Source organism: Salvelinus sp. IW2-2015, linkage group LG4p, assembly GCF_002910315.2.
Source record: "Salvelinus sp. IW2-2015 linkage group LG4p, ASM291031v2, whole genome shotgun sequence".
NCBI lineage: Eukaryota > Metazoa > Chordata > Actinopteri > Salmoniformes > Salmonidae > Salvelinus > Salvelinus sp. IW2-2015.
The window spans coordinates 17,185,574-17,211,290 of record NC_036841.1 but is presented as its reverse complement, the minus strand read 5'-3'; the positions used below and the strand labels follow the sequence as shown (position 1 = coordinate 17,211,290).

The following is a 25,717-nucleotide window of genomic DNA, read 5'->3' as shown; positions in this document are numbered from 1 at the left end:
TATCCCCACCTGATTCAAGATGTCCACTATCATCCCTGTGCCCAAGAAAGGGAAAGTAACTGAACTGAATGATTACCAACCCATAGCACTCACTTCCGTCATCATAAAGTGCCCTCGAGAGGCTAGAAAAAGACCACATCACCTCCTCCCTTCCCGACACACCCCACCTTCTCCAATTCGCTTACCACCCCAAAAAGATCCACGGACGACGCGAATCGCCATTGCACTGCCCTCACCCATCTGGACAAGAGGAATGTGAGGATGCTGTTGTTCGACTACAGCTCAGCCTTCAATACCATAGTGCCCTCTAAGCTCACAGCCCTGGGACTGAACTCCTCCCTATGCAAATGGATTGGAACCGGTTCAGGGAACAGAACCGAAAACCGGAAAAGAACAACCTTTTTCAAGGAACAGAATCGTTATTTTAAAAGCACGGAAACCAGTTAATAACTTTATTTTAACGTTGCAGGTATTTTTATCTAGTCCTACAAAAAAAACTAAAGCGCATATGCAAAACCCTCACTCTGTCACTCAGAAACTTATTCCAGCATCTGCCTGCAAGCTGAAAGTCTTTGCCAGTGTGTGTGCGTGTTTAGGCTACTTTAGGCTATATACAGGGGGTACCGGTACAGAGTCAATGTGCGGGGGCACCGGTGTCGAGGTAATTGAGGTAATATGTACATGTAGGTAGAGTTATTAAATTGACTATGCATAGATAATAACAGAGAGTAGCAGCAGCGTAGAAGAGGGGGTGTGGGGTCAATGTAAATAGTCTGTGTAGCCATTTGATTAAATGTTCAGGAGTCTTATGGCTTGGGGGTAGAAGCTGTTTAGAAGCCTCTTGGACCTAGACTTGTCGCTCCGGTACCGCTTCCCGTGCGGTAGCATAGAGAATAGTCTATGACTAGGGCCTTCCTCTGACAACGCCTGGTATAGAGGTCCTGGATGGCAGGAAGCTTGGCCCCGGTGATGTACTGGGCCATACAGTTATCATGTTTATCGTTGGACGTATTACCTACAAAAAGGTAAGATGGGATTTTAATTCTGGTGCCGCTCTACACACACAAGCTTGTTAGCTTGATAGCTCAAGCTTGTTAGCTAGCTCAAGCTTGTTAGCTAGCCACTCCTCCTAGGTATAATTCTGTGGACCTAATTCAGATAATGCATGTCATAACAAGATGCCTAGGGCTTCAAGCCTGCTCCTCAACCGTCTTTCTCTCTCTCCCCACCCGTAAAATTTCAGTTACATCTTGCGCCATAGGCTACACTTGTCTGTCCGTCACCAATGTAAACAACTAGCTTGCCTGCTCTATCCGTACTGATTGGCGAAGTAATTTCATGAGCTAAATGTAAAAAACGGTAGATTTCACAATAAAAGGAACAGAAAGGAACGATATAAACTGTTACTTTTTTGGGGTTGAAACCGTTTCAGAACTTTATTTTTCTGGTTGGAACAGTGGAACGGAATGAAAAAAAGTGCGATTCTATTCAGAACGAAACGATTAGAAAATTATTTTGGTTCAAACCCCTACCTCGTCCACACTGATCCTCAACACAGGGGACCAACAAGGCTGCGTACTCAGTCCCCTTCTGTACTCCCTGTATAACCACGAATGCGTAGCCTCAGGTGATATTATATGGCAGTTAATGGCTAATAAGGGTCAGGTCAGTTCGTACACGCACTTGATTTAGCACCATGTTAGTACAGCAACACAGAACCATGATGACTATGGTGAGCTCACAGCGTTCGTAGTCATTTTTACAACCGCAATTCTCCACGGTCCAGGGTGGTGTGTGCAATTTGTTTGGTTATATTCCACACGGAGGCTTTTTTACTACGTTTGATCTCTAAAAACCAAGGTGGAGTGTTTTGCCTTGTGTCCGGTCTAATTTCCTGCACGGTCTAATTTCCTGCTGGAACACTGACAATGAGGATCAAGTCATCGCACATTAAGTCTCCCATTAGCCATGGCAGAATATCCTACAACCATTATGAATACCAGACTACGATTACAGCAAATGTGCTCTGCCACTTCGTTAAGTATGATGTTATTTCATTGTTATGGTTCTGTAATCAACCCTAGGGTTCTGGTAGCCTGGTCCCAGGTCTGTTTGTGCTGTCTTGCCAACTCCTATTGGTTGTTGTCATCCCGAATACATAAGATGTTGGCTAGACAGCACAAACAGATCTGGAACCAGGCTAGGGTTCTGGTGGGCACATTTGAATCTCTATTCTAAGCTCTCCTACTCTTTCCTCTCCCGCTCGGGGGCTATGGTAGGTGTCAAAGATCTAAGATAAAACTTAAGACTCAGCATTTGCTGCTCCCATAAGTTATTTGTAAGGAAACTCAGTGATACTACATTAAAAATCCCTTTTGGGAGAACATCTTCATTAAGATGTTGTTTTCGGGCCACATTYGGATGTGTGTGTCTCTTATGATCATCAGGTTCGTGTTCAGTAGGCACACGAAATTAAAAAATGATTCAAAATGCAGTGAGGTACGATCTGGGCTGGTCCAACAAGACACTGTGCTCTAATGAACAGGAACCAGGTCCGGAGTAGGGTGAAGTTGCCTCTAGACGCTGATCTTGGGTGAGTTTAGCATTTTCCCCACTAATGGTTAYGGTTAGGATTGGGGGAGGGGAAGCTGATCCTGAATCTGTACAAAAGGTCCAGAGTGCTCACCCTGCCGTGTGTCGGTAAGGTCTACACTCTTGCGGTCCAGCTGCGTCAGCGGGGCGGGCCCGTCGTGGGGGCTGATCTGGAGGATCCGGGTCAAGGTACTGATCCACTCCTCCATGTCCTGCTCGCTCTCCGCCGCCAGCACGAAGTACGTCACCTCGTTCATCTTCAGCTCAAAGGCGTGCTTCCTCAGACGGTTGTTCTAGAGGGGGTGTTTTCGTTAGTGTTAGTGTGCACAGAACTCTGAGACTAGTCAGTAAATTTGTGAATTCTGTGCATTTGAGTAGTGCACTAGTGAACTGTTTGCGTCTGTGAAATCTCCTATCGTATCGTACCATATCGTATCTTGGCAAAGGAGAAATGCTCACTAACAGGGATGTAAACAAATTTGTGCACGACATTTGAGAGAAATAAGCTTTTTGTGCTGGGATTTTTTTWAAATTTCAGCTCATGAAAGATGGGACCAACTCTTTTTATGTTGTGTTTATATTTTTGTTCAGTGTATTTCCTCTCAAGAGTCTTAGCCAGGGAAAGTTTCAACACTCCGAGCTCCTCAATCGGATAGTCTATCGGCAACTGGTTTTGATGTGTGCCAGTGGCGTTTTACAGCTGTACATCAGCAAGTGTGTGTATCTATATGTGTGGTGTGTGTATGTGTGTGTGTGTGTGTGTGTGTGTGTGTGTGTGTGTATTTGTGCATGCGCACTGATGTCTGTATGCATGCTTGAGTGTAAAACACATTTCACAGTACATTGGTACTCCATCATCCTCTACTCACCTGAACCACACCGGTACACGAGTCCAGGAAGATGCAGCCCTTGGGCTCTTTGGAGATCTTCTCATCTTTGTAAAAGTTCATGATGTAGGAGTTATCAGTCAGCTGCGTCAGCTGGAAGTACCTCCTCTTGAACGACTACAGGGACGTCAAGATAAAAATACAACCCCATCAAAATCAATTACAGGCAATGAAGACGTAGTCACCCTAACCCGGACAATAACACCCTCCGTTCATCACTGAACGTGTCACTACACTACGTGATGGCACCCTATTCCCTATAAATTGCACTTCTTTTGACCAGGGCCCTATAGGTAGGGCTCTGTATAAAGGTAAGTACTAGTGCACTATATAGGGGGAAAAGTAGTGCAAAAGTAGTGCTCTACATAGGGAAAAGGATGTAATTTGGGACGCAGCCCTGACTATGTGACCTGTGTGACAGCAAATTGGTAGCGGCCTGGGCCAGTGGTGCTCTACATTAACACAAGGTCTCCGTAGAAGAGACAGGCCATAACTTAAAGAGAGCCAGGACCCTACAGGGCCGGTCTGACTAAGAGTCTGCATTGTTAGAAGACAGGATGGGAGGGAAAGGCTGGGAGGGAGACCAGGAAAAGAGTGAGATGATAGAGAGAAGACAGAGAGTCAAGAAATGTGTGTGTGTGTGAGAGAGAAGTAAGGAATGTAGTAGAAAACAGCACTACGACGCAAGGTAAAAAAATATTGTGGAGAGAGGGGAAGAAACGTAAAAAAGATAGGAATACAGACATCAGAAAGAGAGTGAGAGAGAGAGAGGTAGAGAGAGGCAAACAGGCATTAAAGAGAGAGCGCGAGAGACAGACCCAAAGAATTTGAAAACAAATCCAATTTTAATAAACTCCCATATCTACTGGGTGAAATACCACAGTGTGCCATCACAGCAGCAAGATGTGTGACCTGTTGCCACAAGAAAAGGGCAACCAGTGAAGAACAAACACCACTGTAAATACATATTTATGTTTATTCATTTTCACACTTTAACTTTTTGCACACCGTTATAACACTGTACATAGCCATAATATGACATTTGACATGTCTCTATTCCTCTGAAACATTTGTTAGTGTAATGTTTACTGTTCATTTTTGATTTTTTATTTCACATTTGTTCATTATCTATTTCACTTGCTTTGGCAATGTAAACATATGTTTCCCATGCCAATAAAGCCCTTGGAATTGGAGAGAGAGAGAAAGAGTAGGGGATTATGGGGGAGTCTGTGGCACACTTCCTCACCCGAACAGTGATGCTGTTGTTGACAGTGCTATTGAAGTTCCCTTTATAGAGCCACCCCGATCGGAACACACCAATCCCTCCTCCTCCTCCGCCTCCCCCTCCTTTAGAAGAGGACAAAGACGTTGTGTCCTGCAAAAACCAAAACGGACATCTTTAAATCAGGCTCGATGGGTACGTCCCAAATGGCAACCTATTCCCTCTAAAATGCACTACATTTAGGGAATATAACTCAAAAGTAGTGCACTACAAAGGAAATAGAGTGCCATTTGGAACTAAGCCATGTCTCAATAACCAAGGTCTAAATATGTCTGCCATTGAGATACAATGTGCTACYTTGTTCTGTTTCATTCTATGATGCCTGATTTGTCATGAACATACACCTGCAGTAACAGAGCCGTGACCTGGATGAGCCTTAGAGGATACTGTTTTTGGAGAGTCATTGATTCTTTCTCAGTTGAACTCAATTGAATTAAGCTTGTATTCAATGGCCCTCGACCAAAAACAACAGAGTAGAAATATGTGAGCAGACGTGCATTATGACAGTTTAACAGTAGGGCTAATCAATGGCCTCTGACTATTCATCATACTCAGGCTACGTCCCAAACGGCACCCTATTCCCTACATAGTACACTACTATTGACCAGAGCCATATGGGTCCTGGTCAAAAGTAGTGCACTTTTAAAGGGAATAGAATCCATGAAACAGGCCTGACCTCATCCTTGTCCGCGTCCTCATGGTCAATCTCAAAGGAGTGGGAGGGCAACTTCTCCGCCTTGTACAGCTTCCTGTGATGGAGAGAGAGATTTGATATGTTTCTTTATGTTTGCTTTGGCAATGTGATTAACACTTTCTGTTATGTCTTGCTTCATAGCCACATCTTTATAACAATTCAATAATGATGAAACGGGAGGAGGGGAACAGCTCCAGTGGTATAAAGTAGGTAAAAATACTTATGTCATTTCTTTGGGGTGTCTCTACTTTACTTTACTATTTATATTTGACTACTTTTACTCCACTACATTCCTAAAGAACATATGTACTTTTTACTCCCGTACATTTTCCTTGACACCCAGAAGTACTAGCTACATTTCGATTGCTCAGGCAGGACAGCAATATGATTCAATTCACGCACCTATCAATATAACACGTTGACATCCCCACTGCCTCTGATCTGGCGGACTCACTAAACACAAATACTAGGTTTGTAAATTATGTCTGAGTGTTGCAGTGTGCCCCTGGCTGTCCGCAGACGCAAGATTATAAGGAATTTGACGTATTTACTTTAACTCAAGTACTTTTTCCACCACGGTACTTAAGTACATTTAAAACCAAATACTTCTACTCAAGTAGTATTTTACTCAGTGACTTTCACTTTCAATGAAGTCATTTTCTATTTAAGTATCTTTACTTTTACTAAAGTATGACAATTAAGTACTTTTTCCACCACTGATCAGTTCAACCATTTATCTGAACGCGCTCATCCACAACATTCAACACCCATGATGCTTTGCGCATACAACTAAGGTAAGTACGGCAGTACGGAAGGTACAACCTTCATATACAACATCTCCTCCCCTCTTACAGGAATTGTCCCCATTATGAACAGTCCTTCTGCAGTCTGAACCCACTCCAATTTGCATACCGCCACAACAGATCCACAGATGATGCAGTCTCTATTGCACTCCACACTGCCCTTTCCCACCTGGACAAAAGGAACACCTATGTGAGAATACTATTCATTGATTACAGCTCAGCGTTCAACACCATAGTGCCCTCAAAGCTCAACAATAAGGTAAGGACCCTGGGACTAAACACCTCCCTCTGCAACTGGATCCTGGACTTCCTGACGGGCCGYCCCCAGGTGGTAAGGGTAGGTAACAACACATCCGCCACGCTGATMCTCAACACAGGGGCCCCTCAGGGGTGCATGTTCAGCCCCCTCCTGTACTCCCTGTTCACTCATGACTGCATGGCCAGGCACGACTCCAATACCATCATTAAATTTGCTGATGACACAACAGTGGTAGGCCTGATCACCGACAACAACGAGACAGCCTATAGGGAGGAGGTCAGAGACCTGGCTGTGTGGTGCCAGGACAACAACCTCTCCCTCAACGTGATCAAGACAAAGGAGATGATTGTGGACTACAGGAAAAAGAGGACCGAGCACACCCCCATTCTCATCGGGGCTGCAGTGGAGCATGTTGAGAGCTTCAAGTTCCTTGGTGTCCACATCACCAACAAACTAACATGGTCCAAGCACACCATGACAGTAGTGAAGCGGGCACGACAAAACCTATTCCCCCTCAGGAGACTGAAAAGATTTGGCATGGGTCCTCAGATCCTCAAACGGTTCTACAGCTGTACCATTGAGAGCATCCTGACTGGTTGCACCAGAATCTATGCCTCGGCCTTCTCGCTCTATTGGTGCGTAGTTACTTTCAATGTCCTTGACGCGAAAGCGATCAGCTTCCCTTCACCTGAAGGCATGCTATGGGCCACGACTGCTGCAACACCATACGGACTAGCATCACAACCTAGTTGGAAGGGCAATGACGGGTCAAAGTGTGTGCCTCAGATTTCAGGAGTGTTCCCTTAGTTTTCATGAATGCTTCCTCACATTGTTCTGTCCATTTCCATGTTTTATCCTAACAAAGCAACTGGTGCAGCGGCTTCAGCTTCGTAGCTAAGCTCGGGATAAAGCATCCACAGTAATTTAGTAACTCCAGCAGAGAAAGTAGTTTTCCTCACGTTCTGAGGAGCTGGGGTGCCCAGGATAGCATTGACCTTGAACGGAGCCTTGTGGAGGCCCGTAGCGTCGATGACGTGTCCAAGGTATTCAACCAATGATTGGAAGTATGCACCTTTGTCCTTGTCAGCTCACAGTCCATAGTCCTTCAATCTCTGTAAGGTCGCATCCAAAATGTGGAGATGGTCCTCTTCGTCCTTTCCAGTAACGAGGATGTCATCCAGGTAGTATTGTACTCCTGGCAATCCACTCAAGATCTGGTCCATCGCCCTCTGGAAGAGCGCTGGCACACTTGTGGTTCCAAACAGTAGACGACAGTACCTAAAGAGCCACTTGTGGTTCCAAACAGTAGACGACAGTACCTAAAGAGCCACTTGTGGTTCCAAACAGTAGACGACAGTACCTAAAGAGCCACTTGGTTCCAAACAGTAGACGACAGTCCTAAAGAGCACTTGTGGTTCCAAACAGTAGACGACAGTACCTAAAGAGCCACTTGTGGTTCCAAACAGTAGACGACAGTACCTAAAGAGCCACTTGTGTTTCACAACAGTCAGCTCCTTTGACTTTTCATCCATTTGAAAGTAGGCTTGGCAGATTTTGCAGAATTTTTTACCCCCGGCTAAACCCGCAAAAGGGTCTTTGATGTGTGGTAGGGGATACTGCTCAGCGGACGACACAAGGTTAACTGTGACTGTAGCCATTTCCTGCAGTCAAATGACCAAATCTCCCTCTATGGCCGCACGGGTGGAGTGTTATTAATATTTTTCATAATTAATACATGTAATTGTTTTTTTACCAGATGAAAATCCGTTGTTTCTATGTGAAACAGTTTTGTTATATTTCAGTCTTCTGTGATGTATATGAAGTGCAATATTGGGATGCAAACTCAAAAGTGAATACATTTGAACTATCTGACATGGTACAGGTGTCTGTAACACCATGTGTTTCAAAGTAGATTTGTTTAAGACGACCAAGAAACACCGTGTGACGTTTACAAACATATATTTTTATAAATAGAATTGAAAGTTGTGTCTCATTATGGTAAGTGGTGAAATAAGTATAGCCAGTTACAACTGTGATGGCTTAGCAGATAATAAGACGATCAGTATTTACCTGGCTAATAGAGAAGGAATATAATATCTACTGTTTACAGGAAACTCATTCAACAATTTTAGATKAAGTTTTGTGGAAAAAGGACTGGGGGGGTGAAATATATTTCTCCCATGGGCAAAGAAATTCAAAAGGGGTGATGGTTTTAATTAACAGTAATTTCGATCTAAATGTGCAAATTGTACAAACAGATCATCAAGGTAGATGGATTATTTTAAATATGTTATTGGACAATAAACAGATATGGCTTTTTAACCTATACGGTCCAAATAATGATGATCCAAGCTTCTTTGAAAATATATATAAGAATTTATCAACTACAAGCAACACTAGACTCTATTATTATGGTGGGAGAATTTCATACGGTCTTAAATACCTCTATGGATCGGAAAGGAAATCACACTACAAACTATCACCCTCAGGCACTTAAGGAAATCATGAATGACGTGGATATATTGGAATTAGTGGATATATGGAGACTTAAATACCCTGACCTAGTGAGATGTACATGGCGGAGGCTTAATCAAGCTAGTCGTCTTGACTACTTTCTTATGCCATTCTCTCTGGCACCAAAAGTTTAAAAAGTGTTGATAGGGGACAGAATGCGGTCGGATCATCACATAATTGGCATATATATTACTCTTACAGAATTTCTACGTGGGCGAGGATATTGAACATATTTTGAAAGAGGAAGTAAACTTTAAGAATATGTTTTTGTTTCAGTCTCCTCCCTCTCCACTAACTGAAACTAATTGTATGGATTTTTTCCCCTAATAATAATGTAAAATTAACATCTGTACAGAAAGACTCATGTGAAGGCCAAATTACAGAGGAGGAACTTCTTGATGCAATTAAAGACTTGGCTGGGAAAACTCCAGGGCTGGGTGGCATACCAGTGGAAGTATACAAAACATTTTTATATATACTCAGAGGACCATTATTAGCATGTTTTAACCACTCCAATATAAATGGTAGATTATCAGACACGCAACAAGAAGGTCTGATATCATTATTACTAAAACAGGACTCAAGTGGTATATATAAAGATCCAGTCCATTTAAAAAATTGGAGAACTAGCAAAATGCTTGTCGCATAGAATTTAACAAATATTGTCAGATATTATTCATCCTAATCAGACAGGTGTTTTACATGGACAATACATTGGAGATAATATAAGACAAGTACTGGAAACAATAGAATACTTTGAAATATCGGGGACATCAGGCCTGGTTTTCATAGCTGATTTTGAAAAGGCTTTTGATAAAGTACGACTGGAGTTTATATATAAATGCCTAGACTATTTCAATTTTGGGGAATCTCTTATAAAATGGGTTAAAGTTATGTATAGTAACCCTAGGTGTAAAATAATAAATAATGGCTACATCTCAGAAAGTTTTAAAACTATCTAGAGGAGTAAAACAAGGTTGTCCACTATCGGCATGTCTATTTATTATTGCCATCGAAATGTTAGCTGTTAAAATGTTATCAAACAATAATATTAAGGGATTAGAAATCCGTGGCTTAAAAACGAGGTTGTCATTGTACGCTGATGATTCATGTTTTCTTTTAAAACCACAATTAGAATCTCTCCACAGCCTCATAGGGATCTAGACACTTTTGCTATCCTCGCTAGATTAAAACCAAATTATGATAAGTGTACTATATTACATATTGGATCACAAAAAAATGCTAATTTTACATTACCATGTGTTGACCATTAAATGGTCTGACGGAGTGGTGGACATACTCAGTATACAAATCCCAAAAGAAAGAAATGATCTCACTCCAATAAATTTTTATAGAAAGTTGGTAGCAAAAGGAAAATACCTGTCTATTTGTGGAAAAATCACCCTGATTAACTCTTTAGTCATATCACAGTTTACCTATTTGCTTATGGTTTTGCCTATCCTAGTGTCCTGCTTTTTAAATGATATGAACAAAAAATATTCAATTTTATTTGGAATGGCAAGCCAGACAAAATTAAAAGGGGCTATTTATACACTGCTCAAAAAAATAAAGGGAACACCTAAACAACCAATGTAACTCCAAGTCAATCACACTTCTGTGAAATCAAACTGTCCACTTAGGAAGCAACACTGATTGACAATAAATTTCACATGCTGTTGTGCAAATGGAATAGACAAAAGGTGGAAATTATAGGCAATTAGCAAGACACCCCCAAAAAGGAGTGATTCTGCAGGTGGTGACCACAGACAACTTCTCAGTTCCTATGCTTCCTGGCTGATGTTTTGGTCACTTTTGAATGCTGGCGGTGCTCTCACTCTAGTGGTAGTATGAGACGGATTCTACAACCCACACAAGTGGCTCAGGTAGTGCAGTTCATCCAGGATGGCACATCAATGCGAGCTGTGGCAAAAAGGTTTGCTGTGTCTGTCAGCGTAGTGTCCAGAGCATGGAGCGCTACAGGAGACAGGCCAGTACATCAGGAGACGTGAGGGAGGCCGTAGGAGGGCAACAACCCAGCAGCAGGACCGCTACCTCCGCCTTTGTGCAAGGAGGTGCACTGCCAGAGCCCTGCAAAATGACCTCCAGCAGGCCACAAATGTGCATGTGTCTGCTCAACCGGTCAGAAACAGACTCCATGAGGGTGGTATGAGGGCCCGACGTCCACAGGTGGGGGTTGTGCTTACAGCCCAGCACCGTGCAGGACGTTTGGCATTTGCACAGAGAACACCAAGATTGGCAAATTCGCCACTGGCGCCCTGTGCTCTTCACAGATGAAAGCAGGTTCACACTGAGCACATGAGCACGTGACAGACGTGACAGAGTCTGGAGACGCCGTGGAGAATGTTCTGCTGCCTGCAACATCCTCCAGATGACCGGTTTGGCGGTGGGTCAGTCATGGTGTGGGGTGGCATTTCTTTTGTGGGGCCGCACAGCCCTCCATGTGCTCGCCAGAGGTAGCCTGACTGCCATTAGGTACCGAGATGAGATCCTCAGACCCCTTGTGGAGACCATATGCTGACACATGCACATTTGTGGCCTGCTGGAGGTCATTTTGCAGGGCTCTGGCAGTGTACCTCCTTGCACAAAGGCGGAGGTAGCGGTCCTGCTGCTGGGTTGTTGCCCTCCTACGGCCTCCTCCACGTCTCCTGATGTACTGGCCTGTTCCTGGTAGCCGCCTCCATGCTCTGGACACTACGCTGACAGACACAGCAAACTTTTTTTGCCACAGCTCGCATTGATGTGCCATCCTGGATGAACTGCACTACCTGAGCCACTTGTGTGGGTTGTAGACTCCGTCTCATGCTACCACTAGAGTGAGAGCACCGCAGCATTCAAAAGTGACCAAAACATCAGCCAGGAAGCATAGGAACTGAGAAGTGGTCTGTGGTCACCACCTGCAGAATCACTCCTTTTTTGGGGGTGTCTTGCTAATTGCCTATAATTTCCACCTTTTGTCTATTCCATTTGCACAACAGCATGTGAAATTTATTGTCAATCAGTGTTGCTTCCTAAGTGGACAGTTTGATTTCATAGAAGTGTGATTGACTTGGAGTTACATTGTGTTGTTTAAGTGTTCCCTTTATTTTTTTGAGCAGTGTATAACGAATATGAATTTGGAGGGCAAAAATTATTAAATATTAAAGCATTAGACCTCTTACTAAAGGCATCAGTCATACAAAAGGTTACTTAAATCCAAACTGGTTCTCTAGTAAATTGGTAGGAATGTCTCATCCTATGTTCAAGAATGGCCTTTTTCCTTTATTCAGATTACACCTGCTCACTTTCGGTTGTTTGAAAGGAATAATCTCCAAAATATCGTTATTTTCTAACGCTTAAGATAAGTTTGGTTGCAATTTCAGTTTAATCCACCAGAAAAGACAGAACAAATAATACAACAAATATTGTGGTTAAACTCAAATATACTAATTGATTAAAAAAAACATATTTTTCAAAAAAAAAAAATATATATATATACTTTTTGTGAATGATACCATAAATAGGACTGGTGGAGTTATGTCACACATGCAGCTAACGCAGACATATGGAAATGTCTGCTCTTCCCAAAATTACAACCAACTAATTGCAGCATTACCACAAAAATGGAAGAGGCAAGGGGAAAAAAGTAAAGAACTTGTATGTCGGCCCTATATTAAAGAACATGAATGGTTAAAGAAAAGTGTGATAAATAAAAACAAATACCAATTTCATTTAAGGACCAAAAAACTGACAGGTGTGCCATATAAACTGCAAAATAGTTGGGAAGAGATCTTCGATGTACCCATTCCATGGCACATGGTTTATGAATTGATACGCAAAACAACGCCGGATTCAAAACTTTGAATTTTTCTATTTAAATTACTACACAACCAATATAATGTTATATATATGGGGGATACAATCTTCCCAGCTCTGCATATTTTGCTATGAGGAGGTAGAGTCATTAGATCATTTATTTTGGTATTGTCCATATGTAGCTCGTTTTTGGTCACAGGTCCAGGAATGGCTGAAGAGTTGCAACATTTGCCTAGAACTAACGCTACAGATAGCAATACTGGGTGATTTGAAAAGCCATAGTCAATCAATCAATAATATAGAAAATGATTTTAGCAAAACATTTTTCTTTAAATTTACAATCTGTCGAAGCTATGAGAATAGAAAGGTTCAGTACTTTTGTCAAGCATCACAGCTGAAAAATATATGGTAGATTATAAGAAGCATCTCAAGGTCCTGGAGTGGCCTAGCCAGTCTCCAGACCTGAACCCAATAGAAAATCTTTGGAGGGAGCTGAAAGTCCGTATTGCCCAACGACAGCCCCGAAACCTGAAGGATCTGGAGAAGGTCTGTATGGAGGAGAAGGCCAAAATCCCTGCTGCAGCGTGTGCAAACCTGGTCAAGAACTACAGGAAACGTATGATCTCTGTAATTGCAAACAAAGTTTTCTGTACCAAATATTAAGTTCTGCTTTTCTGATGTATCAAATACTTATGTCATGCAATAAAATGCAAATGAATTACTTAAAAATCATAGAATGTGATTTTCTGGATTTTTGTTTTAGATTCCGTCTCTCACAGTTGAAGTGTACCTATGATAAAAATTACAGACCTCTACATGCTTTGTAAGTAGGAAAACCTGCAAAATCGGCAGTGTATCAAATACTTGTTCTCCCCACTGTATATAGGTAGGATATACAGAATGTCGTTTTGGTGAGTTTGGACATTTACAAGCGAATGTGAATGAGAGACATTATGCAAGTGAACAATGTTTTGATGCATGCTTGTCTTAAGGAAGAACAGTGCTGGCTCTGGAGCAGCATGTGTACAGTTGTGTCTGTGTGGAGTCTAGAGTCGCTAGGGCAATGGGCCTGCCTGCTCTGCTCGGTGAAGATGGGGGAGGAGCAGATGGGCCAAGAACGAGGAGGAGAAAAAAACGCAAGGAAATCAAGATAGCACTGGCAGCTATACAGATAACTCATCCAAAGGGCTTTAGCTTTCTGCTTTGTTTGAAAAGACAACACAATAGGATGCCCTGTCACCTTATTAATTCAGCCACTTACTTAGATAACTAGCAAGTTAAACATAAGGGTTGAGTTAACGCAGAATTCTGCATAACAAGTCTCTTGCTGCGTTTTGTAAATGCAGATCTAAAATGCTTCTTATTGCAATTTCTGCTAGGCATCAGACTATTTGTGACTCGTTTCAAGAAACTAGGTGAATGTCGCACGTCACTACTTCACAGGAGAGGCATTTGAACGTAAACATACATTTTTATCAAATTAGCTTTTTTGCAGAAATGCCTTCTGGAACATGTGAACTTTCATGTGTCTTAATAAGAGACGTGTATTCCATCCGTAAATACAAATAAAATTGTTAAATTACGAGCTTAGTTGGTTTAGCCACGGAAAAAGCAGGCAAACTTCCCGCTAGCCATGATTGGCTGAGATAATGTATGGGCTGGACTTGCCGAGAGATGAGTTTGGATTGGTCTGCCATGTAGCATGCTTCTGTCTATAACGTGAGCTGCTCAGTATGTGTTGATAGTCCTTTCTACTGCACCGTTTTTGAAAGATATAAAGTTAACCATCAAGAACTACAAATCTTTTGCTACTTTTCTCAACAAAATTGAAGCCCTGAATTTAGCAGGCGCTATAGACAGATCTGTTGGAAAAAGTGATGGGCTACTTTCTGCACTACCCCAATGGTGGAACAAACTCCCTCACGACGCCAGGTCAGCGGAGTCAATCACCACCTTCCGGAGACACCTGAAACCCCACCTCTTTAAGGAATACCTAGGATAGGATAAAGTAATCCTTCTTCTTATATGTTTCTAATTTTCTCAGAAAGTTATTTTTTTATTGCAAGTTCAAGCTTACTGTTAGCTAGATCTATAGATCTCCCAGTATCTCTACTTGCACATTCATCTTCTGCATCTATCACTCCAGTGTTTAATTGCTATATTGTAATTATTTTGCCACTATGGCCTATTTATTGCCTTACCTCCCTTATTTGCACACACTGTATATAGACTTTTTCTATTGTATTATTGACTGTATATTTGTTTATTCCATGTGTAACTCTGTGTTGTTGTTTGTGTCGCACTGCTTTGCTTTATCTTGGCCAGGTCACAGTTGTAAATGAGAACTTGTTTGCAACTAGCCTACCTGGTTAAATAAAGGTGAAATAAAATAAAATAAATAAAATAGATAGCTAATGTTAGCTTGCTAGCTGACATTATGCGTATGATCTGTGTATTAATATTATTCAAATCAGATATCCATTTGCATTGCTAGTTTTAGCTAGCTAACATTGAACCTAGTTAGCATTAGCTACYTGCAGATTCATACTACAGCTATGACAATGTTTGTATTGGTAGTAGTATGAGTTGGGATTATGCCGGTTCATTGTTTAGCTAACTAGCTACATATCTAAACAAAAGACTCCACTTCGCCAGATGATTACATGACCCATCAAATTAGCCAGGTGTGTCTGGGGGTGATTACGGCCATCTATTGTATTTTATGTATCTAGACAATAGTGACCCATCCACTTAGCTAGTTGTGGCTGGGTGGTGGTTATAGCATTTCCTTCATATGACCCATCAATTTAGACAAGTGTGTCGGGTAAGAATCATCTAATAGTTATAAAATATTTTATCTGGACACTTTCTATTTTTGATATTGAGACTATGCAAGTAACCATTTCACTGTACCGTTTACACCTTCTGTATCCTGTGCATGTGACAAATAAACTTTGATTGTATTTCATATCGTGTGTGTTTACCAGAGACAGTAATGTGAAGAACAACATGACCTGCACCAAAGTCAGATTAGGATATAAGCCAAGGACTAGTGTATTTTTACCTGGAGTTTTCCCTTATTGTAGGCTTCTACTTTAACCACTTTTAGTCTTGAAATCTTTGGTTGTTTACTAAACTACTCACTCTGTTTAGCACATGGCCTCACATGTGAATCCTTAAAGAGATGAGTGGGGTTAAGGCTTAAGAGGGTGTGAACGATGTTGAACGGGTGTTGACAAAAAAAGAGCTCTCCAGTAGGTGTACCAAAACATTCAAGGGCCATTTTCTCAAAAGTGGGGTTTATCAACTTTCAAAGCAGAATTACTTTCCCATTGTTCCTCAACTGCAGTGTATGATATACAGTACAATTTTTTTAGCTCTGAGTCTCTACTTTTATCCAATGTAAAAAACACAAAATTCAAATGTTGCTACATAAGACGGTCGGTCGGTCACATTTGTGCTTCAGTTGCACTTCTCCCCTCGAATAAGAATTCACTAACAGGCATCACCAGACAGTGCTCTGACTAATGTGTAGCTACTTTGTCTCTGCTGGCAATACACTGTGCCTAGACTGTACCACGGAATAGAGCCGCACAGAAAGGGAAAAAAGGGAGTGAGGGGAGAGAGAAAGAGAGAGTGGGAGAGAGAGAGAGAAAGGGAAGAGATGAGATAGAGACAGAGAACAAGAAAGAGACAGACAGGGAGAGGAATAAAGAAAGAGAGAATGAGGCCTGACTGACTGCAGACTGTCTTCTGCCATCATTTGTCTGTTTGGAGGAGAGAAAGGGGAGGGAGAAGGAAGGAGGGAGGGAGGGAGGGAGGAGCTCCACATCCTCCCTGTCCAAAGCTGTGAGTTCTCGCTCGCTCTGTCTGTCTGCCTCTAGGGTGATAGGGCCTAAAAATCATATCTTGATTTTTTATAAACTTATGGGCGATTCACGATATATATATATCGATTTCTTTTGCAATAATCACTGATCTGGCTTTCAAGTCTGTCTATGAAAATGCCCTTTTTGTTACAAACTTAACTAGAACCATGCATAGTGCACTAATTCACTAATAATGACTAACTTCTTATAGCAGAGGCATTAAGCTATAGAAAATCAACACAGATCAACAATCTCTCAAGCACACGTGCTGTGTGATTAGCCAACTAATCTTTATATTTAAAGTTTAGCCAACTTGGATTCTATTTGCTAGCTAACAAGGTTGAACAGTTCAATTGTTATGAACACACCCTTCGGTCTGTCTCCAACTGTTTGAAAAGCATGTTAGCCTGTCCACTTTGTTCAGATGTTAAAATCAAGTGGCCTATCTTATTTCTAGAACGAGTTGCCAATTCCTTATATACTTGTGTTTTATGCTTATTACACATTTATTGCACAGCTAGTATAATAGTCTTTGGCTAAAATGCTGCTAGCGATACGTGGTACCCTTATGCCGCCGTGACAAACGGAGCATTTCTTTTTTCCAGAATCAATGTTCATTGATACGTTTTAGTAGTGTCTGCGTGCAATTTGAGTAGTTGAGACATAAAATATATTGTTAGAAAAACTTACAGTAAAATAATGTCTCAATGTGTTTTGGTGTCCATTCTGTTGGACCAAACCTCAAATGCAAATAGCGAGTAGAAACCACTTTTCAGAGAGGAAGAAGATGTGATCTCTGAATTTTGTTGGCGTGAGAGGCGGGGGGGGGGGTGCTTGGTGTGTGTAAACCATAGAGGGAGAGGCGAAGTGAGAGTGAATCTGTCCAAAATAAGCCCAATGCCTTTTTATGGGTTTATTTTGGACCTAAGCTTGTTGCCTGCCTTCTCACATTTGGGACAACAACCCCCATTGTTAGTGCTGAGATGTGCATCTCTTCATTATATATAGATCTCTGATGTAAATGGGGAGGTGCACACAGCACAGAGGAGCGAAAGAGACAAGACCAAAAACACAACGCGAGAACAAGCGGACATAAACGCTCATAAAAACGGAAAATAACAAAATCTTGATTCTTGCAATACAGGCATTAATTTATTTGATATMCMCCCCCCCCCCCCCTGGATGAAGTGTCCCGCCTGTTCTAGTCTACTTCCCACCCTCCCCTCCTCTACTCACCTCATTCTGCCTCTCTCCCTCTCCCCTTCCCTCCGCTCCCCTTCCCTCCACCCCCCCCCCCCCTCTCATCTCCCTCACAGACAGTCAGAGTGAAATATGATCAGGATGTATCCTCGTTTGACTCGTTCACTTCGAGGAGCGCTGTTTTATCCTACAGGTCTGCCTCTTCCATTAGGGATGTCAAGAGGGAGAGGACTACACTTAAAAAGCCTCCAGGCAGAGAGAGAGAGAAGGGTTGCGTTCCAAATGGCCCCCTATTACCTACTACATAGCGTACTACTTTTGAACAGGGCCCATAGGGTTCTGGTCAGAAGTAGTGCACTATGTAGGGAACAGGGTGCCCTATGGAACGCAGCCAAGGGAGGATGTCCTCTCTCTATGTCCCCTATCATCATATCGTAGATGTACCACACTTCAGTTATGACGTTCAAGCTCAACTCTAGTGTTGATACATGTACTGTGATAGCCACAGAACAGTCCAGCAGTGTATTGTAGTAGTAGGGCCTGCTTAACTGCACAGGCATGGGCTAACTCGAGCCCAGATATTTTTCTGGCCAGGTCACCACGGCTAGGCGTAGTGAACATTTGTGCTTGCATACTCTCTTAAAATACCTTTGCTTGAAAAACTAGAAAAAAGCGGCAATATTACTGTTTATCCCTCTGTTGAGACGCCATAGCAACAAGTACACTTCCTCAAAATAGTCAGAACGAACCTAAGATAAATCAAGAGATCTGTATTTAATGTTGATGTTTTTACAGAGGAAGTCTTAGTCACGCAGACGTAACTAAGATGTTCGGTGCAGTATTTCTCGAGTGAAATGTGCATGAAAACTAGTCGTCTGTCATTGAATGACAACAGACACCTACTTTTGGCCAATCACTGACGAAGGGGTGTAAACTTTGGCTGCCGAACTTGGACAAGCCTCAAGAAAAAAATGTGTGTGCTCGAACAGCCGGGAAAAAACCCAGCTGAATGCTGCCGAACACCAAAACGTAAAAAATGTGGTCTAATACAGTGGGGAGAACAAGTATTTGATACACTGCCGATTTTGCAGGTTTTCCTACTTACAAAGCATGTAGAGGTCTGTAATTTTTATCAATAACCCTAACTGTGAGAGACGATATCTAAACAAAAATCCAGGAAATCACATGTATTGATTTTTAAGTAATTTTTGCATTTTATTGGCATGACATAAGTATTGATAACATCAGAAAGCAGAACTAATATTTGGTACAGAAACCTTGTTTGCAATACAGAATCATACGTTTCCTGTAGTTCTTGACCAGGTTTGCACACCACTGCAGCAGGGATTTGCCCCATCCTCCAATACAGACCTTCTCCAGATCCTCAGGTTTCGGGGCTGTCGCTGGGCAATACCGACTTTCAGCTCCCTCAAGATATTCTATTGGGTTCAGGTCTTGGAGACTGGCTAGGCCACTCCAAGACCTTGAGATGCTTCTTACAGAGCCACTCCTTAGTTGCCTGCTGTGTGTTTCGGGTCGTTGTCTTCTGGAAGACCCCCACACCCTCTTCAATGCTCTTACTGAGGGAAAGGAGTGTTTGGCCAAGATCTCGCGATACATGCCCACCCATCCTCCCCTCAATAGTGCAGTCGTCCTGTCCCCTTGCAGAAAAGCATCCCCAAAGAATGATGTTTCCACCTCCATGCTTCACGGTTGTGAGGTGTTCTTAGAGTGTATCATCCTTCTTCTCCTCCAAACACGGCGAGTGGAGTTTTAGACCAAAAAGCTCATTTTTGTCTCACAGACCCACATGACCTTTCTACCCTCATTCCTCCTCTGGATCATCCAAGATGGGTCATGGCAAACTTCAGACGGCCTGGACATGCCCTGGCTACAGTGGGACTGCGCGCTAGACTTTAATTCCTATGACGCGTGTGTTACAATAATGGTTTCTCTTTGAAGACTTGGTCCCACTCTCTTCAGCATTACCAGTCTGCGTTATTCTGGCTAATCCCTCACCTCCTCTGATCATTGATGTCCCACAAATCTTCATGACCCAACGAGATGATTACCGGTCAACTTCAACTTCTTCCCATTTTCTATATAATTGCGCCCAACAGTTGTCCTTCTCACCAAAGCTGCTGCCTATTCTGTAAGCCCCAATCCCAGCTTGTGCAGGTCTACCAATTTTATCCCTGATTCCATTACAACACTCTCTCTGCCATCTGGAGGATTGAGCTATCGTTATTGAGAGTGTGTTGTACAAGTGATCTTTTATACAGAACAGTTCAAACAGTGCAATTAATACAGGTAATGAGTGGAGAACAGCAGCTTCTAAAAAAAACTAACACGTCTGTGAAGCCGGAATTCTACTTGTAGTATCAAATACTTATGTCATGCAATAAAATGCAAATAATTTCCTTAAAAATCATACAATGTGATTTCCTGGATTTTTGTTTTAGATTCCGTCTCTCACAGTTGAAGTGTACCTATGATAAAAATTACAGACCTCTACATGCTTTGTAAGTAGGAAAACCTGCAAAATCGGCAGTGTATCAAATACTTGTTCTCCCCACTGTATATGCGCAAACTCTTTCGAATGGGAAGCATACGGTAAGTTTTACTGTAGAGGTGCTGGGTGCATGGAGTTGGATAGAGGGCAGACTTGCTACAAAGCTTGTTATAGCATGGCAGAGCCATTGAGGGCTTTCTCCATTTTAAATGGGTTAAAGGGGGGGATTGGAGGGATCATCGTAGCACAGATAAGGGAGTGTTCTCTCTTTTCCATCTCTATGGCTGGGTGTCTGAGCTGAGCCCCGACTTGTGTGGCCGAGTCCTATCCATCTCCTCCCGAAAAGGACCCAACAAAGACTTGCCCTCGCTCCAGTGCGTTCATGAGCCGCCCTGTGTTTGTGCATGTGCTCTGAGCTGGAGACACAAAGGCTTCCCTCTTTTATAAGGATAGCAGACCAAGCACTGCAACTAGTCTCAGCTAAAAACTATTCATGGCCTCTTTTTAAAAGTGTCTCCAAGAGGCTAAACATTTTTTAGGGAATCTTCAGGGACACCCCTGTGTTTGGACCTAACAGTTAGAATAGCCTTGCAACATGTCAGACTTCGAGGCTCTTCTATGTGATTTCTGGAGAGACACCGCTCGTGAAGATTACCAGCTCAGAGCGAACTGAGCTGCCAGTCTGTCAACTGGATCACAGAGATATAGTATGAGGAGCCCGAACTGATCCTAGATCTGATGCTAACTGTGTGTACGGGGTATCTCACCAAGGCTAGCGGTACCTCCCATACTGATCCTAGACCTGCTGCAAACTCCAGGGAAAGACAGAGGTGCTGATTCAGAGAGAGAACTCATATCACGTGGATCTAACCTCCATAGGAGCCCGTACACTCAGTCTCTTGACATCTATTGATGTTAAACCACACCGTATCAAAAGTAGAATATGGATCAGTTTTTAGAGTTGATGTACAGAGTATGATGTTGAACTTAAAACTAATTTTAAATTCAACAAACTCAGAAAGGTCATGGGAACTGAACTAGAGGACTGCAACATAACCAACCCATGGGAGACCAGGAGAACATTCCGGTGGTCTGGAGAGGGGTCAGAAATCAAAGAGGCTCTGCTGTGATGTTTGGTCTCCCTGGGGTTGAGTGACCGACACACACACCCTGACATCGCTGCTGCTGGACAGCGCAGCTCGCCACTCAACAACACAGCCCACCGATGTCCGTCGTTTTGTTTTTTGTTCCCATTGTTGACATCACAGAGAACTATTTTTCCGAGAGGCCCGCTGTGTAACCCGCAGACCACCGCAGCTCAAATGGCACCCTATTCCCTGTTTAGTGAACTCTGGTCAAAAGTAGTGCACTAAATAGGGAATAGGGTTCCATTAAGGATACAACCCCTGGATCTTATGGTCTAGCTGAGGTTCTCAGCTGCGTCTTTCCTCGTGTTTACGCAAAGTACGCCTTTGGAAAGTCTGGAATGCGTTCCTGACAAAGACTCTGTCAAAACCGTTAAGCCCCGGAGTGGGCCCTGTCAAACTCAATACCGTCATGACACTTAGAAGTACATGAAGTGGCGAAGTACTGTTTTCTGACGCGGAACAATTCAAATATGTAAACACTGCTTTGTAACTAAACCCATGTACCCATGTAAATGTACTGAATACATAAGTGTGATCATAGACAAGGGCTGCAAAATTCTGGTAACTTTCACAAAATGTATGGAAAACCTGGGAATTTTGGGAAAGTTGCCGGAATGTTGTAACTTTCATAGACTATTCTGTACCTGGGAAGTAGCCTGTAATCTCCTGCGTACTCATCATACTTGTAATGGACCACGTGTAGTTGGGAGTTGTAGTACTTGCAGGCCTGGAACAGAGGAGGAGAAAGAGGAGGAGGGGAGAGAGGTTCTGTTAATGTCTGTGAATAACAGACAGTTGATTCTGTCTGTATACTGTACATGACTGTGTGTGTGTGTGTGTGTGTTATTTCATGTATTTATTTGACCTTTATTTTAACAGGGATTGAGACCATTGAGACCATGGTCTCTTTTGCAAGGGAGCCCTGCATCTTACAACTACACAACACATTACACATAGGAAATACACCGGAAAATAAAAAATACCAAGAGAATACAAAAAACAATAGAAAACACACACATGAAAAACAAATCGCATTCCTCAGCAAAAAGGTCCTCAATCAACAAAAATAGATTTGTGTGTGTGTGTGTGTCTTGGCATGGGCAGTTGATGCTTGATATCCCCTCTCGGTCACAACGTGGAACTTATACAGCTCTACAGTAGTCACACACACACATCTCTCTCCATTGAAATCAGTAGATCCAAGGTACAGTAAAGGTAATGTACAGGCAATGCACAGCTTTGTTTTACACGAGTAGCAGGCCTCATACAACCCAACGTGACGCAAGCCAGGGCTGCAGAGTCTGCCTCCCTCTGCAGCATTAAGGGTGTGTCCCAAATGGCACCCTATTCCCGTCACAGTGCACTACTTTTGACCAGGGTCCGCAGGGGAAAGGGTGCCATTCGGGACACGGCCTTGGTGTTTATGTAGCTGATCCAGCGGTGACAGAGTCAACACAGGAAGTGAGGTGGTAGCTCTAAGCTCGTTTTTTCGTGCCTTGCAAAAATATWTTTTTTTTTGAGGGAGGCAGACTCTGCAGCCCTAGCTTGCTTCACACAGGTCGTCTTGGAGCCCCATAAGCTGAAAGAGTTACAATATTGAATCCATGATTAGATGATTCAAACCATGGGAAGAATTGAATTAACATTCTGTCCCACGGGCTTGAGTTACAGACTTGCTTTCTCTCCCTCCCTCCCTCTCTTCTCTCGGTCTCTCACGTGCACACAAAACGCACATACGCGAGCTCAGCTGCGCACAAGCACACTCTCTCTCACGCGTAAACACACACAGACACGCTCGCTCCCGCACTCTCTCTCTCTCTTTCTCTCTCCACTCCCTCTCCACTTAATTCAATTTCAAATCAATTTTCAATTTAAGGGCTTTAATGGCATGGGAAACATATGTTTACATTGCCAAAGCAAGTGAAATAGATCATAAACAAAAGCTAAATAAACAAAAAATGAACAGTAAACATTAGTTCCAAAAGAATAAAGACATTTCAAATGTCATATTATGTATATATACAGTGTTGTAATGATGTGAAAATAGTTAAAGTATGAAAGGGAAAATAAATAAACATAAATATAKGTTGTATTTACATTGGTGTTTGTTCTTCACTGGTTGCCCTTTTCTTGTGGCAACAGGTCACAAATCTTGCTGCTGTGATGGCACACTGTCGTATTTCACCCAGTAGATATCAGAGTTTAGCAAAATTTGATTGTTTTCTAATTCTTTGTGGGTCTGTGTAATCGGAGGGAAATATGTGTCTCTAATATGGTCATACATTTGGCAGGAGGTTAGGAAGTACAGCTCAGTTTCCACCTCATTTTGTGGACAGTGTGCACATAGCCTGTCTTCTCTTGAGAGACTGGTCTACCTTAGGCGGGCTTTCTCAATAGCAAGGCTATGTATGTACATAGACAAATATTTCCTTAAGTTTGGGTCAGTCACAGTGGTCAGGTATTCTGCAACTGTGTACTCTCTGTTTAGGGCCAAATAGCATTCCAGTGTGCTCTGTTTTTTGGTCAATTCTTTCCAATGTGTCAAGTAATTATCTTTTTTCCCCCTAATGATTTGGTTGGGTCTAAATGTGTTGCTGTCCTGGGGCTCTGTGGGGTCTGTTTGTGTTTGTGAACAGAGCCCCAGAACCAGCTTGCTTAGAGGACTCTTCTCCAGGTTTATCTCTCTGTAGGTGATGGCTTTGTTATGGAAGGTTTGGGAATTGCTTCCTTTTAAGTGGTTGTAGAATTTAACGGCTCTTTTCTGGATTTTGATCATTAGTGGGTATTGGCCTAATTCTGCTCTGCGTGCATTATTTGGTGTTTTACGTTATACACAGAGGATATTTTTGCAGAATTCTGCATGCAGAGTCTCAATTTGGTGTTTGTACCATTTTGTTTGTCCCAGTTGGTGAGCGGACCCCAGACTTCACAACCATAAAAGGGGAATGGGTTCTATATCTAATTCAAGTATTTTTATACCAGATCCTAATTGGTATGTCGAATTTTATGTTCCTTTTGATGGCATAGAAGGCCCTTCTTGCCTTGTCTCTCAGATCGTTCGCAGCTTTGTGGAAGTTACCTGTGGCGCTGATGTTTCGGCCGAGGTATGTGTCGTTTTTTATGTGCTCTAGGACAAGGGTGTCTAGATGGAATTTGTATTTGTGGTGCTGGGAATTGGACCTTTTTTGGAACACCATTATTTTTGTCTTACTGAGATTTCCTGTCAGGGCCCAGGTCTGACAGAATCTGTGCAGAAGATCTAGGTGCTGGGGCCAGAAGCACCAGATCGTCAGCAAGCAGTAGACATTTGACTTCCGATTGTAGTACGGTGAGGCCGGGTGCTGCGGACGGTTCTAGTGCCCTCCAATCTCTGTACTCTCAGCAGTATGTGTTCTCTGTGGTTCTGTGGATTCTCATCGTCTTTCCACCGGAGCAGTGGCTGTATTATTATGTATCACTTCAACACAGCTCCACTGACAATCATTACATTTATTATTAAAGACGCTCAAAGCATATTTACTTCCCACAAGGCAATAACACATTTCTGCGAGCACATACTTAAAAAAGCCATTCTCTTTCGTCCAGCTCGCTCGCTCTCTCTCTCACACACACACCGTCTTCTGTACGCTGTGACGGTGTGGTGTCTGGTGTGTTTCCGTATGCAGTGATGCTGCTACAGTAGGATGTGAGTGAGACTACGGGTGGCTAATTTGATCACTTCCTCCTAGCCAGCATGTGCTGCAAGTCTTTCGCTTCAGCCTCGCCATCAAACATTACTTGTCGCCATAAGAGCATGAAAACAGGTGCACACGCACACACAGTCTGTATTTGCGTCCCAAATGGCACCCGATTCCCTATAGTGCATTGCTATGGACCAGGGCCTATAGGGTACCACCCCAAACTAGTGCACTATAAAGGGAATGGGGTGCCATTTGGGTCACAGTCGAGATCCACCTCTTCATAGTGACAATACAATAGGGGAAATGTACGCAACATTTTGTTCACGCTGGTCGTCATCATTTGCATTTGTGAAGTTCTCTCCCCGTCGCCGTCTCTCTCTCTCTCCCCCTTTCCTTCCCTCTCTCCATCTCTCTCCCCCCTCCCTATCCTTGTCTCTCTCTGTCTCTAACTCTGTCTCTCTCCC

The 25,717-nt window shown here is 42.7% G+C and overlaps 1 pseudogene; it reads right to left on the bottom strand.

Annotated features, from left to right (window-relative positions):
- The window catches only part of LOC111957373 (dedicator of cytokinesis protein 10-like), a 130,436-nt pseudogene that overhangs the window by 79,728 nt on the left and 24,991 nt on the right, over positions 1 to 25,717 (bottom strand).